Below are 15338 nucleotides of genomic sequence, written 5' to 3' on the forward strand. Positions count from 1 at the left end.
CTTCACTGTTCTATTTTTAAACTTTTTTGGTTTTTGAATTTATGTATTTATTTTTTTATACAGCAGGTTCTTATTAGTTATCCATTTTATACACATCAGTGTATACCTGTCAATCCTAATCTCCCAATTCATCCCACTACCACCTCCCCCCACCGCTTTACCCCCTTGGTGTCCATACGTTTGTTCTCTGCATCTGTGTCTCTTTTTCTGCCCTGCAAACTGCTTCATCTGTACCATTTTTCCAGAGTCCACATATATGCGTTAATATACGATATTTTTTTTTCTCTTTCTGACTTACTTCACTCTGTATGACAGACTCTAGGTCCATCCACGTCTCTACAAAGGAGCCAATTTCATTCCTTTTTATGGCTGAGTAATATTCCATTGTATATATGTACCACATCTTCTTTATTCATTTGTCTGTCGATGGGCATTTAGGTTGCTTCCACGACCTGGCTATTGTAAATAGTGATGCAATGAACATTGGGGTGCATGTGTCTTTTTGAATTATGGTTTTCTCTGGGTATATGCCCAGTAATGGGATTGCTGGGTCATATGGTAATTCTATTTTTAGATTTTTAAGGAACCTCCATACTGTTCTCCATGGTGGCTGCATCAATTTACATTCCCACCAACAGTGCAAGAGGGTTCCCTTTTTCTCCACACCCTTTCCAGCATTTGTTGTTTGTAGATTTTTCTGATGATGCCCATTCTAACTGGTGTGAGATGATACCTCATTGTAGTTTTGATTTGCATTTCTCTAATAATTAGTGATGTTGCGCAGCTTTTCATGTGCCTCTTGGCAATCTGTATGTCTTCTTTGGAGAAATGTCTATTTAGGTCTTCTGCCCATTTCTTGATGGAGTTGTTAGTTTTTTTAATATTGAGCTGCATGGGCTGTTTATATATTTTGGAGATTAATCCTTTGTCTGGTAATTCATTTGCAAATATTTTCTCCCATTCTTAGTGCTGTCTTTTCATCTTATTTATAATTTCCTTTACTGTGCAAAAGCTTTTAAGTTTCATTAGGTCCCATTTGTTTATTTTTATTTTTATTTCCATTACTCTACAAGGTGGGTCAAAAAGACCTTGCTGTGATTTATGTCGAAGAGTGTTCTTCCTATGTTTTCCTCTAAGAGTATTATAGTGTCTGGTCTTACATAGGTCTTTAATCCATTTTGAGTTTATTTTTGTGTATGGTGTTAAGGAGTGTTCTAATTTCATTCTTTCACATGTAGCTGTCCAGTTTTCCCAGCACCATTTATTGAAGAGACTGTCTTTTCTCTATTGTTTATCCTTGCCTCCTTTGTCATAGATTAGTTGACCATAGGTGTGTGGGTTTATCTCTGGGCTTTCTATCCTGTTCCATTGATCTATATTTCTGTTTTTGTGCCAGTACCATACTGTCTTGATTACTGTAGCTTTGTAGTATAGTCTGAAGTCAGCTCTGTCTTTTTCCCTCAAGATTGCTTTGGCTATTTGGGGTCTTTTTTGTATCCTTACAGATTTTAAGATTTTTTGTTCTAGTTCTGTAAAAAATGCTGTTAGTAATTTGATAGGGATTGCATGTGAATCTGTAGATTGCTTTGGGTACTACAGTCATTTTCACAATATTGATTCTTCCCATCCAAGAACATGGTATATCTCTCCATCTGTTTGTGTCATCTTTGATTTCCTTCGTCAGTGTCTTACAGTTTTCTGAGTACCGGTCTTTTACCTCTTTAGGTAGGTTTATTCCTGGGTATTTTATTCTTTTTGTTGCAATGGTGTATGGGATTGTTTCCTTAATTTCTCTTTCTGATCTTTTGTTGTTAGTGTATAGGAATGCAAGAGATTTCTGTGCATTAATTTTGTATCCTGCAACTTTACCAAATTCATTGATTAGCTCTAATTTTCTGGTGGCATCTTTAGGATTCTCTATTTATAGTATCTTTCCAATTTGTATTCCTCTTATTTCTTTTTCTTCTCTGATTACTGTGGTTAGGACTTCCAAAACTATGTTGAATAATAGTGGCGAGAGTAGACATCCTTGTCTTGTTCCTGATCTTAGAGGACATGCTTTCAGTTTTTTGCCATTGAGAATGATGTTTGCTATGGGTTTGTTGTATATGGCCTTTATTATGTTGAGGTACGTTCCCTCTATGCCCACTTTCTGGAGAGTTTCTATTAAAATTGGATGTTGAATTTTGTCAAAAGCTTTTTCTTTATCTATTGAGATGGTCATACTGTTTTTATTCTTCAATTTGTTAATATGGTGTATCACATTGATTGATTTGTCTATATTGAAGAATATTTGCATCCCTGGGATAAATCCCACTTGATCGTGGTATATGATCCTTTTAATGTGTTGTTGGATTCTGTTTGCTAGTATTTTGTTGAGGATTTTTGCATCTATATTCATCAGTGATATTGGTCTGTAATTTTCTTTTTTGGTAGTATCTTTGTCTGGTTTTTTAGTATCAGGGTGATGGTGCCCTCGTAGAATGAGTTTGGGAGTGTTCCTTCCTCTGCAATTTTTTGGAAGAGTTTGAGAAGGATGGGTGTTAGCTCTTCTCGAAATGTTTGATAGAATTCACCTGAGAAGCCATTTTGTATTTTGGAAGATTTTTAATCACAGTTTCCATTTCATTACTTGTGACTGGTCTGTTCATATTTTCTATTTCTTCCTGGTTCAGTCTTGGAAGGTTAAACCTTTCTAAGAATTTGTCCATTTCTTCCAGGTTGTCCATCTTATTGGCATAGAGTTGCTTGTAGTAGTCTCTTATGATGTTTTGTATTTCTGTGGTGTCCATTTTAACTTCTCCTTTTTCATTTCTGATTTTATTGATTTGAGTCCTCTCCCTCTTTTTCTTGATAAGTCTGGCTAAAGATTTATCAGTTTTGGTTATCTTCTCAAAGAGCCAGCTTTTCGTTTTATTGATCTTTGCTATTGTTTTCTTTGTTTCTATTACATTTATTTCTGCTCTGATCTTTATGATTTCTTTCCTTCTACTAACTTTGGGTTTTCTTTGTTCTTCTTTCTCTAGTTCCTTTAGGTGTAAGGTTAAATTGTTTATTTGAGATTTTCCTTGCTTCTTGAGGTAGGATTGTATTGCTATAAACTTCCCTCTTAGAACTGCTTTTGCTGCATCCCATAGGTTTTGGATCATCATGTTTTCATTGTCATTGTCTCTAAGTATTTTTTGATTTCCTCTTTGATTTCTTCAGTGATCTCTTGGTTATTTAGTAACATATTGTTTAGCCTCCATCTGTTTGTGTTTTTTACATTTTTTCCCTGTAAGTTATTTCTAATCTCATAGCATTGTGGTCGGAAAAGATGCTTGATATGATTTCAATTTTCTTAAATTTACCGAGGCTTGATTTGTGACCCAAGATGTGATCTATCCTGGAGAATGTTCCATGTGCACTTGAGAGGAAAGTGTAATCTGCTGTTTTTGGATGGAATGTCCTATAAATATCAGTTAAATCTATCTGGTCTATTGTGTCATTTAAAGCTTGTGTTTCCTTATTAATTTTCTGTCTGGATGATCTGTCCATTGGTGTAAGTGAGGTGTTAAAGTCCCCTACTATTATTGTGTTACTGTATATTTCGTCTTTTATAGCTGTTAGCATTTGCCTTATGTATTGAGGTGCGCCTATGTTGGGTACATATATGTTTATAATTGTTATGTCTTATTCTTGGATTGATCCCTTGATCATTATAGTAGTGTCCTTCCTTGTCTCTTGTAACATTCTTTATTTTAAAGTCTATTTTATCTGACATGAGTATTGCTACTCCTGCTTTCTTTTGATTTCCATTTGCATGGAATATCTTTTTCCATCCCCTCACTTTCAGTCTGTATGTGTCCCTAGGTCTGATGTGGGTCTCTTGTAGACAGCATATATATGGGTCTTGTTTTCGTATCCATTCATCGAGCCTGTGCCTTTTGGTTGGAGCACTTAATCCATTCACTTTCACATTTAATCCATTCACATTTAAGGTAATTATTAATATCACCTATAGGTAATGTCCTATTACCATTTTCTTAGCTGTTTTGCATTTGTTTTTGTAGGTCCTTTTCTCCTCTTGTGTTTCCCACTTGGAGAAGTTCCTTTAGCATTTGTTGTACAGTTGGTTTGGTGGTGCTGAATTCTCTTAGCTTTTCCTTGTCTGTAAAGCTTTTGATTTCTCCGTCAAATCTGAATGAGATCCTTGCCAGGTAGAGTAATCTTGGTTGTATGTTCTTCCCTTTCATCACTTTAAATATATCATGTCACTCCCTTCTGGCTTTAGTGTTTCTGCTGAGAAATCAGGTGTTAAACTTATGGGAGTTTCCTTATATGTTATTTGTCATTTTTCTCTTGTTGCTTTTAATAATTTTTCTCTGTTTTTAGTTTTTGTCAATTTGATTACTATGTGTCTTAGCGTGTTTCTCCTTGGGTTTATCCTGCCTGGTACTCTCTGCGCTTCCTGGACTTGGGTGGCTCTTTCCCATGTTAGGGAAGTTTTTGACTGTAATCTCCTCAAATATTTTCTTGGGTCTTTCTGTCTCTCTCCCCTTCTGGGTCCCCTATAATGGGAATGTTGTTGCATTTAATGTTGTCCCAGAGGTCTCTTAGGCTGTCTTCATTTCTTTTCATTCTTTTTTCTTTATTCGGTTCCATGGCAGTGAATTCCACCATTCTGTCTTCCAGGTCACTTATCCATTCTCCTGACTCAGTTATTCTGCTACTGATTCCTTCTACTGCATTTTTCATTTCAGTTATTGTATTGTTCATCTCTGTTTGTTTGTTGTTTAGTTCTCCTAAGTGTTTGTTCTTTAATTCTTCTAGGTCTTTGTTAAACATTTCTTGCATCCTCTCAATCTTTGCCTCCATTCTTTTTCCGAGGTCCTGGATTATCTTCACTATCATTATTCTGAATTTTTTTCTGGAAGGTTGCCTATCTCCACTTCATTTAGTTGTTTTTCCCTGGTTTTATCTTGTTCCTTCATCTGGTACATAGTTCTCTGCCTTTTTGTTTTGCCTACCTTTCTGTGAATGTGGATTTTGTGCTACAGGGTGCAGGATTATAGTTCTTCTTGCTTCTGCTCTCTGCCTTCTTGTGGATGAGGCTATCTAAGAGGCTTGTGCAAGCTTCCTGATGGGAGGGACTTGTGGTGGGTAGAGTTGGGTGTTATTCTGGTGGGCAGAGCTCTGTAAAACTTTAATCAGCTTGTCTGCTGGGGGGTGGGGCTGAATTCTTTCCCTGTTGGTTGTTTGGCCTGAGGCACCTGAGCACTGGAGGCTACAGGTTCTTTGGTGGGGCTAATGTCGGACTCTGGAAGGGCTCATGCCAAGGAGTACTTCCCAGAACTTCTGCTGCCAGTGTCCTTGTCCCTGTGGTGAGCCACAGCCACCTCCACCCCCCACCCCCGCAGGAGACCCTCCAACACTAGTAGGTAGGTGTGGTTCAGTCTCCTTCCCCCTGGGTCCCAATGCGCACACTACTTTGTGTGTGCCCTCCAAGAGTGGAGTCTCTGTTTCCCCCAGTCCTGTCGAAGTCCTGCAATCAAATCCCACTGGGCTTCAGAGTCTGATTCTCTGGGAATTCTTCCTCTTGTTGCCGGATCCCCAGGTTGGGAAGCCTGATGTGGGGCTCAGAACCTTCACTCCAGTGAGTGGGCTTCTGTGGTGTAAGCGTTCTCCAGTTTGTGAGTCACCCTTCTGGTGATTATGGGATTTGATTGTATTGTGATTGCACGCCTCCTACCATCTCACTGCAGCTTCTCCTTTGTCTTTGGTTGTGGGGTATATTTTTTGGTGAGTTCCAGTGTCTTCCTGTCAATGATTGTTCAGCAGTTAGTTGTGATTCTGGTGCTCTTGCAAGAGGGAGTGAGCCCATGTCCTTCTACTCTGCCTTCTTCCATCATATACATTTTGTAATCAATATAAATTTGTATTCTGTCTTTTTTTTTTGCATGTAAAAGTATAACAGGAATATTCCCCCAACGTTTTACATAATTAGGTGAATAAAGTTTTAATGGCCACTTAACGTGTATACATTGGATAATTTATTTAACTCAATTCCTCATTGTTAGGTATTTAGATGGTTTCCAATATTTTTTATCTGAATTGTTATGAATGTCAATGAACATAAAGCCTTTTCTAAATTTACATTTATTTCCTTAGCCTGGATTCCCAGGAGAGGAATCAAATAATATGAATTTTTAAGGTTCTTGGTTTATCTTGCAAGATGATTTGACAGAGGGGCTCTACTAATATACACTTCTACCACCAATGTATGAGAACACCAGTTTATTACACCATTGCCAAGACTAAATGTTCTCCTTCAATATTGTATATTTTTCTTATTTTATAGGAAAAAAATAATCAACATGAGTTTAACTTGCATTTCTTTCATTTAATGAGGTTAAACATGTTTCTCAAGTTTTTTCTTTTTTTTTGACATAATATATTTATGTCCTTTTTGTTCCTCTCTATTTGGTTCTGTACTATTTTTCTTGTTAATTTTCATGTGAATTAATTCTTATCTTCCATATACACTGGGAATACTTTCTTCCTATTTGTTGTTTTCCATTTGATTTTGGTTTGTCTGGGGTACAGAGAAATTATTTTTTGTACTTCGATGTATTGCTTTTTAACATTGTATTATCTTCTGTTACTTTTAAACTTAAATAGTTTACCCCATACATACTTGATAATCATTCTTTTCTTTGTTTTCTTTGATTATATTAGTTGGTTTGTTATGTTTGTTTGTCTGGCTTATGAGTGTAGTGATTAAGAACCCCAAATCCAGAGTCAGACTGCCTGAATTCAAATACCATCTCTACCACCCACCAGCTCTGTAATGTGGGGCAAGTTACTTAAATTCCCAGCATCTTTATTTTCTCATCTGCAAAGTGTAGACACTAATACACAAAAATAGTTGCTGTGACGATTAAATCAGTTAATATATGTAAAGCAGTTAGAACTGTTCTTAGATGCTTAACAGTAAGTGCTATGTAAGTGTTGGTTATTAATATTTAATTATCATAGACATATTGATTTAAAATCTGGTAAAGTTAAGTTATATTTTGCTATTTAAAAAAATTTCTTGGGAATTCCTTCACGATCCAGTAGTTAGGACTCCGCATTTCCACTGCAGGTGGCATGGGTTCGATCCCTGGTCAGGGAACTAAGGTCCCACAAGCCACGCAGCATGGCCAAAAAAAAAAAAAAAAAAAATCTTATTTCTCAAAAATTTCTTGCATAATTTCACCTACTTGATTTTCAGGATGAAATTTCAGTCATGCTCTGAAAAAGATTTACAATGGAAATTTTATTGGTCTTGCCCCATCCTCTTCTGTGTAAGCTCACAAGGCTGTATAGCATGGTAAGAGACAATGGTGTAGTGGTTAAGATAAGAATGAAAGCATCAGATACACCAGGGTTTGTGTGCATCTCAGTTATGTCACTTTCTAGCTCTCTCACCTTGGTCAAGTTATTTCCCCGAGATTCAGATTCTTCATCTCTAAAATAAAGTAGAATTTGTAATAATAGAAGCTGCCACAACCCAAATGTCCATCAATTGATGAATGAATAAATAAAACATGATGTATCCACACAATGGAATATTATTTGATCATAAAAAGGAATGAAGTATGATATATGCTACAACATGGATGAACCTTGAAAACATTATGCTAAGTGAAAGAAGCCAGTGGCCAAAGATCACATATTTTATTATTCCATTCATATGAAATGTACAGAATAGGTAAATTTATAGAGATAGAAAGTAGATTAGTTGTTGCTTAGAGCTTGAGAAGATGGGGAACCTGGAGGGTGATAACTAAAGGATACTGGGTTTCTAGGTAAGTCTCATGTGGTATGAGCCGATTGATGGTACCAAAATTGTGTGCCTGCATCCTTGTTGCAAGGAGACTGACTACTACATTGTAAAATTTACTATATAAATATGGGAATTCCCCTACTATAGAAAGCCTATTCAAAAGATAATGAACAGTCATGATTATAATCAGATACAAGGACAAAGACTCTCAGAAAACCACAAATCTAAGGGGTGGATGAAGGAAGTGGATCCAGAGAAGAATACAGAAAGGAAGAATCATATAGATGGAAAGACAATATAAAAAGAAAAATAATGGAAGAAATGGATTAAAGAATCTCAAGAAGGAGAGAGCAGTGATCAAGAATGTTAGTTCTGGGAGTTCCCTGGTGGTGCAGTGGTTAAGAATCTGCCTGCCAACGCAGGGGACACGGGTTTGATCCCTGGTCTGGGAAGATCCCACATGCCACGGAGAAACTAAGCCTGTGCACCACAACTACTGAGCCCGCACTCTAGAGCCCATGAGCCAAAGCTACTGAAGCCTGCGCGCCTAGAGCCTGTGCTCCGCAACAAGAGAAGCCACCACAATGAGAAGCCCTTGCACCGCAACAAAGAGTAGCCCCTGCTTGCTGCAACTGCAGAAAGCCCACAAGCAGTAATGAAGACCCAACACAGCCAAAAATAAATAAAATTAAATTTAAAAATTTTTTTTAAATGAGGTCAAGTTTACCTTGTAATGGCCAAATTACTGTGGCTCAAACTTTCATCATATCTGATGACAGGCAGTCTCATGTTTTATGCGGCTCCTCTCTACACAGAGGTCTTTGCACTTGCCAGTGGCTCATGTGTTCCACAAATCCATACTGCCCTGGCCACCCATGTGGTTCCAGATTGTTCATCACAGCTCCCCCACTGTCACCTCTCACCTCCTGCAACCCCACGATTGAAGTCACCACAGCCATGCTGGCCTCAAGGGAAGGCTTTTCCTCCCTTTACTAAATGTTCCCAGCGGTGGACATAGACCCTTCCTTTAATTTCCCATAGCCTGACCAGGACTAGGCTGCAACATTTAATAAAATTTGATTAAAAGTTTAAGGATAAGAGAAAGGAATGATAAAACTGACAAATTGCTAAATGGCTATGAGTTCTGAACGCTCTCAAGAGTCCACAAGCAGCACAGGCTGTCTTAGGGCCGTGGAGGTGCCTTGTTGCCTAGTTCCCAGGCTTGCTCTCTCTGGCAGGGGCTGCTTATCTTCTCCCTTTGGGAGTGACCTCAAGTGAGTTCACCCTACTGAAAGTTCAGGCCCCAATCTCCAGAGGCCCCAGAAGAAGACCACATTTCTCCCTGTGCAGTCTTTCTAGCCTCAAGTTTGCCCCTCCTACCCCCATTTCCTGTCCACTTCCTCTGAGGAAACTTCAGCCCTCCCCAACTCACGGGGTCAGGTCTGCTTCTATGGCCTCTGTGAGATCATCACATAAAAGCAAAATATCTGATAGACGACATTCCCCACGTCTGTGTTTGAGTATTACCACCTGTGAGGTAATCACAGGCCTGTCTTTTTGTACTAAGCCTGGACAAGTCCAGTTTCTTTTTGTGGCATTTTATCCACATGAAGTAAAAACCCAGAACTGTAGCTTCCCTGTAGTCCTAAAGTGCTCATTCCCCATCTCCTGTGAGAAGTTGTTTAAACAGGAAGCACAAGCATCTCTATGAAAATAAACAATCCCATACCGGCTAAGGGAGTCTATACCCACACCTTAAAGGAAATATTTCTCGAGAGGCATCTTAAACTCCAGAGATGTAGCTCCACCCATAATAAAGGCAACTTTTGACATTATGATGCAGAAAAGTTTAGGTCTCTGGAGTTGGAGCTGTCAAACTTCCATTCCAGAAAATGGTCTGGTTTAGTATTAGTATATCTAATCTTGTCCAGTTAGATCATTTCCCCTAAACCAAAACTACCCTTGAAAAACTGCTTGAAGAGGGGACTTCCCTGGTGGCGCAGTGGTTAAGAATCTGCCTGCCAATGCAGGGGACACAGGTTCGAGCTGTGGTCCGGGAAGATCCCACATGCCACAGAGCAACTAAGCCCGTGTGCCACAACTACCAAGCCTGCACTCTAGAAGCCCGCGAGCCACAACTACTGAAGCCTGCACACCTAGAGCCCGTGCTCTGCAACAAGAGAAGCCACCGCAATGAGAAGCCTGCACACTGCAACGAAGAGTAGCCCCCGCTCGCCACAACTAGAGAGAGCCCACGTGCAGCAATGAAGACCCAACACAGCCAAAAATAAATATAAATAAATAAATTTTTAAAAGAAAAAAAAAACTGCTTGAAGATCTGAAATTACAACGTTCAAGCCACTCTCCCCACCCCAGCCTTCAAAAATCTCAGGCCATTTTTGACAGGGCTCTGGTTACAAGCATCATGTGCCTGTCTACCCCTAGAGATTGTGGCTTTTCCCAAGTGTCTCACTTTAAGGTAGTCAAGCTTAGAGTCAATCTCTAAGGTAAGGGTAGAAGAGAAATTGCTTCCTCCTTCCATGGGCCACAGCCATTTCCTTGCCACATGAGAATGGAACTAATTTTGATTTCTTTTTCTTGAACCTTAGATACCCGGCTTGTCAACAGTCATTCAAAAAGAATTTTATAAAGGTTAAAGAATTAGAGTTAGCCAAATTGTGAAATTGAGACTCTAGGGATTCAATTTCTAGTCATAGGTCATGCAGAATTAAATGAATTTGGAGGTGTAGATTTTAGTGGATTTAGGTTGTGGAGATTGTCAACTCAGATAAATTGAAGCAAAAGGTGGATTTTCTCAATATTACTGAATAGGCTTAAAGTATAATTAACAACAGCTGGCAAGAGCTTACGTCTATTTCCATTTGTATTGGCCACTAGCCCAAACAAGAAAAATGGACTTTTGCCAACCATAAAGCTAAAAATCATCAATAGGGAATGCCATTTTTAATTTCAAAACCACAAGTGGACATACAGTATATAGAAAGAAGTCATACAGAACTTCCCAGTCTTTCCTCTTGGTGTCAGTTCCATTCATTCAAGTATTTATCACCTATGTGCCAGGCACTGTGCTAGGTCCTGAAGTTGCTATCAAGATAAATGAGGAAGCTTGCCCTTGAGTTCTTTACCACCCAGTTGGAGGACAGAGATGGGTGAAGTGGCAGGAAACATTGTTAACTAAAGTGTTACAATAAAAAGCCTGTTCTCAGTCGATAACACAGGAGTGAATTATGCATTGTAGAAGCACAGAGAAGGACAACTAACTGCCCAGAAAGCTTCATAGAGAAGTTGCATTTGAATATGTTCCTGAAAGATGAGTAGAAGGTCACCAAAGAAGGGGAGAAGAATTCAATGTTTGTTTGATGTCTAGCCTTCTTAATACACTGACTATAAATTCTGTGTGGTTGGGATCAATCTTGTCCATTGTATGCCTGGCACCCAGCTCAGCACCTGGCACACATCAACTGTTCTAAAATATTAGTTGACCCGATTGACTAAAAATATCTTTGGCAGAGAGAACCACATGTACAATAACAAATAAACAACACAGTGATTTTTCTAGATTGTGGTTTATAATATCAGCACCATTAGCTCCTGGAAAGGAAGCACTCTCCCAAGAAAGCTCAAAAGAGTAAGCACTAGAGAGGAAACCACAACCTGAGTTTTAGACTCAGCCTTGTTATTAATGAGTTACCTGACTTTGAATCAATGATTATCCTGTATCAACTTCAGTTTTCTCACTTGTAAAATAGCCTTGTAATGGTTTATTATTATAATATTATATATTGTAAAAAACAAAAACGATTAATAGAAGGGGAAAGAATGTAGCACTGCTTTCCTTCTCTTTCTAAATGCAAAATTAATACATGCATCCCAGCTTTAAGATGCAAACGGAGCACATACTGGTCATCTCACTCTCCAACACCATAATTGCAGGACTGATAAAAAAATAGGTTAATAGAGCTTCCCTGGTGGCGCAGTGGTTGAGAGTCCGCCTGCCGATGTAGGGGATGCGGGTTCGTGCCCCGGTCCGGGAAGATCCCACATGCTGCGGATCGGCTGGGCCAGTGAGCCATGGCCGCTGAGCCTGCGCATCCGGAGCCTGTGCTCTGCAACGGGAGAGGCCACAACAGTGAGAGGCCCGCGTACCGCAAAAAAAAAAAAAAAAAAAAAAAGGTTAATAAACATTCAAAAACAAAGAAGGAACTTTCTTAGGATTAGAAGCCGTAATCACGTGGGAAACCAGAGCGGTGAGCTGAGGCTCCCACCACCTCAAAGCTCTTGCTCTTTGTCACATACTGCCCTGGCTGGGGGCCTTCTGGTTCTCTCTAATCTAACCGAAGAGATGAAGAGACAGAAAAAAAATTGAAACTGAGAGGAAAGATAAGAGGTACTGAGGTTACAGAGATTTTATCATCAACCTAATGCAGGTGTTTTTAAAATGTTTTGTGCCATGGATCTCTCTTCAGCAAGCTTAGTGAAGACCATGGAATCCCTTCTGACTTAAGTCTAGTTGGGCTGCTATAGCAAAATACCACAGCAGAAATTTATTTCTCACACTTCTGGAGGCTGAGCAGTCCACGATCAAGGTGCTGCCATGGTCAGGTTCTGGTGAGGGTCACCTTCCTGGTCCATAGCCAGTATTCTTGTTATGCCCTCACATGGTGGAAGGGCTGAGAGAGCTCTCTGGGGCCTCTATTATAAGGGCACTAATCCCATTTATGAAGACTCCACCCTCATGACCTAAGCATCTATCAAAGTCCCCACCTCCTAATACCATCATATTGGGCATTAGAATTTCAACATATGAATTTTGGGGGGACACAAACATTCAGACCATAGTACCTTCTCAGATTAATACTTTCAAATGCATAAAATAAAATATATAAAATTATATAAGAAATCAATTATATTGAAATGCGGTTATCAAAATGTTAAAATTTTGTCATGTGTTAACATATTAACAAATTGAATAGTGAGATGTTACAGCCAGCTTATTATTATTTTTGAGATATCTGCCATAATTGTAATATAACATGAAAATATCTGTGATTTCTGTTGGTGATAATGTCACAGATACTGCCAATACTACTGTGGTTTTTTGCCAGTATGCAAATTGTGGAAAGTAATATATTTCAGTTAGAGGCTAATGAGAATTAAAATGTAATAGTTTTTTCATCCAGTTTCATGGACTCCCCTGAATTCTATCCACAGACCTCAGGTTAAAAAACTCTGGTCTCAGAATTTCCAGGAGATTTCCCAAGAACAGAGGAAATGTGATTCTTTAATTTTCTAGACCTGAAAAAAAAAAGACATGATACTTCAGATTAATAGAGTTCACTGAATTCTAGCAAAATAATACAAAAAATGAAATAAACATGACTGAAACATATGGTAAAATATCAGCAATAAGGAGAAAACCCTATAAACTACCAGAGTAGAAAGCTGAACTACAAAGGAAGAAGATTCAAATAACCCTGGATATCTGATTAGCAAAATTCTATGCAAGCAAACAATGGACAAATATTTTTTAAATACTGAGGGAAAATTTACTGTGAATCTACAGTTTTATTTATAACCAGATTATCAGTAGTTTGAGTAGAGTGAAAATAAAATAAAGCCTTGTTTGGACATGTAAAGATTTAAAACAATTAGCACTCATGACCTAAAATAAACTGTATCAAGAAAAAAAAATCCAGAAGGAAGTGTTGGAATGCAAGTATAATATACACTATGTGGGAAGAAATTAAATAATATAGTAGTATAAAACATAAAAAGTGAAAGAGCTCTGTCCTGATCCCTTTATTTGTTGTGTATTCTCCTATACCTTTTTCAATGCCAATAGAAACATGTACACAAATATAAATATACAAGATACTTTTTATTCTTTAAACAATGAGCTCACGCTATATAAAATAGTTGGTGGGTTTTTTCTCCCATTCAATGGAATGTCATGCACATCCATGAATATTGGTACAGGCAGATCTACCTTACTCATTATACTATCCACATTCCACAATATAGATGTATCAATGTTCATTTAACATGTCCTGGATATGGACATTTAGATAGTTTTAATATTTTTGCTCTTATAAATAATGCTTGGAGAATTTTTGTCAGTATTTCTATAGAATAGAGCCCTAGAATTAGAATTCTTGGGCCAAAGAATATGTGTATTTAAAATGTTTCATAGATCCTGCTGAAATTACTTCTGAAAATATTGCTTATTTATAGTCAGACTACAAGTACATGAGATGCAGTATTTTAAGGGAGGGAATCTTGAAACATGAGAATAGACACCAAATGGAGAGAATTTGTTGTGAATTTTTAAACAAAAAGACAGAAAATAAGAATGACTTTGAGTGCCTGTGACAGATGGCTTTGTCCTTCGGACCACTTGGAAAATACTTTTCAAAAATTGATCACGTGCCATTGTCAGAGGTGGGAGGTGGGGTGGGGAGGAGGGCAAAATGGGTGAAGGTGGTAAAAAAATACAGACTTCCAGTTGTAAGACAAATAAGTTCTGGAATGTAATGTACAGCATGGTGACTATAGTTAACAATGGTGTATTGTATATTTGACAGTTGCTAAGAGTAGATTGTGTAAGTTCTCGTCACAAGAAAACAAATTTGTAACTCTATGTGGTGATGGATGTGAACTAGACTTACTGTGGTGATCATTTCACAGTATGTGCATATATAAAATTATTCTGTTGTACACCTAAAGTTAATAAAATGCCATATGTCAGTTATATCTTAATAAAAAATAAAAATCAATAAATCAAAAAAAATTGATCACAAACTAATCCAAAGAGATTTAGTATGAAAGGAACTCAACTATTCAGTTAGGTCTTATTCTATTAAGAGCAGACTATTAAATAAATTCTTGCAGAAAATTTTATCTTTCTTAAGGTAATTTTAATGAGGAAAACCTCTGCCTTTGGACTTAATTCTAACCATCATGGAGCACTGATTTGTGCAATGGCAGTGATAAGATCCTTGATAAGAAGTATCTGCAGGTCATCTTAGAATTTGTAATATTTGTAATATGTAAGAATATAATTATTGGGTAGGTTTAGACATGCACTTAAGGCTTTTAGTAAAACAGACATTGAAAAGTTTAGAGAGAAAAAAATATATAAATGGCCTATCACTTGAATCTTCAAATGAGAGTATAACTACAGAGTGCTAACTATAGAAGTTTAGCTATAAAGGTATATTTTAAATTGTGTTTTACAGCAAATACTTGAGTGTGCCTATGTGCTAAATATTGGGTTAGGCACTAAAGACACTACATCTGTTTTGGAGGATATTGCCGTTTTGAAGAACTTAATGCATTTGATAATGTATTAATTCTCTAAATTACTTTAAGCAAAAACATAGCTCCATTTTGTAAATGGGTAATAGCAATTGTGGAGAGACAAACAATAATATCAATTGCAGAGAGGTAAGCGTTTATTTTAAAAGATTATATTGACTACCTTCTATGAGCACATCTGACACACAAAGAA

This window comes from Mesoplodon bidens (assembly GCF_964165515.1).
Source record: "Mesoplodon bidens genome assembly, chromosome: 7".
Taxonomy (NCBI): Eukaryota; Metazoa; Chordata; class Mammalia; order Artiodactyla; family Ziphiidae; genus Mesoplodon; species Mesoplodon bidens.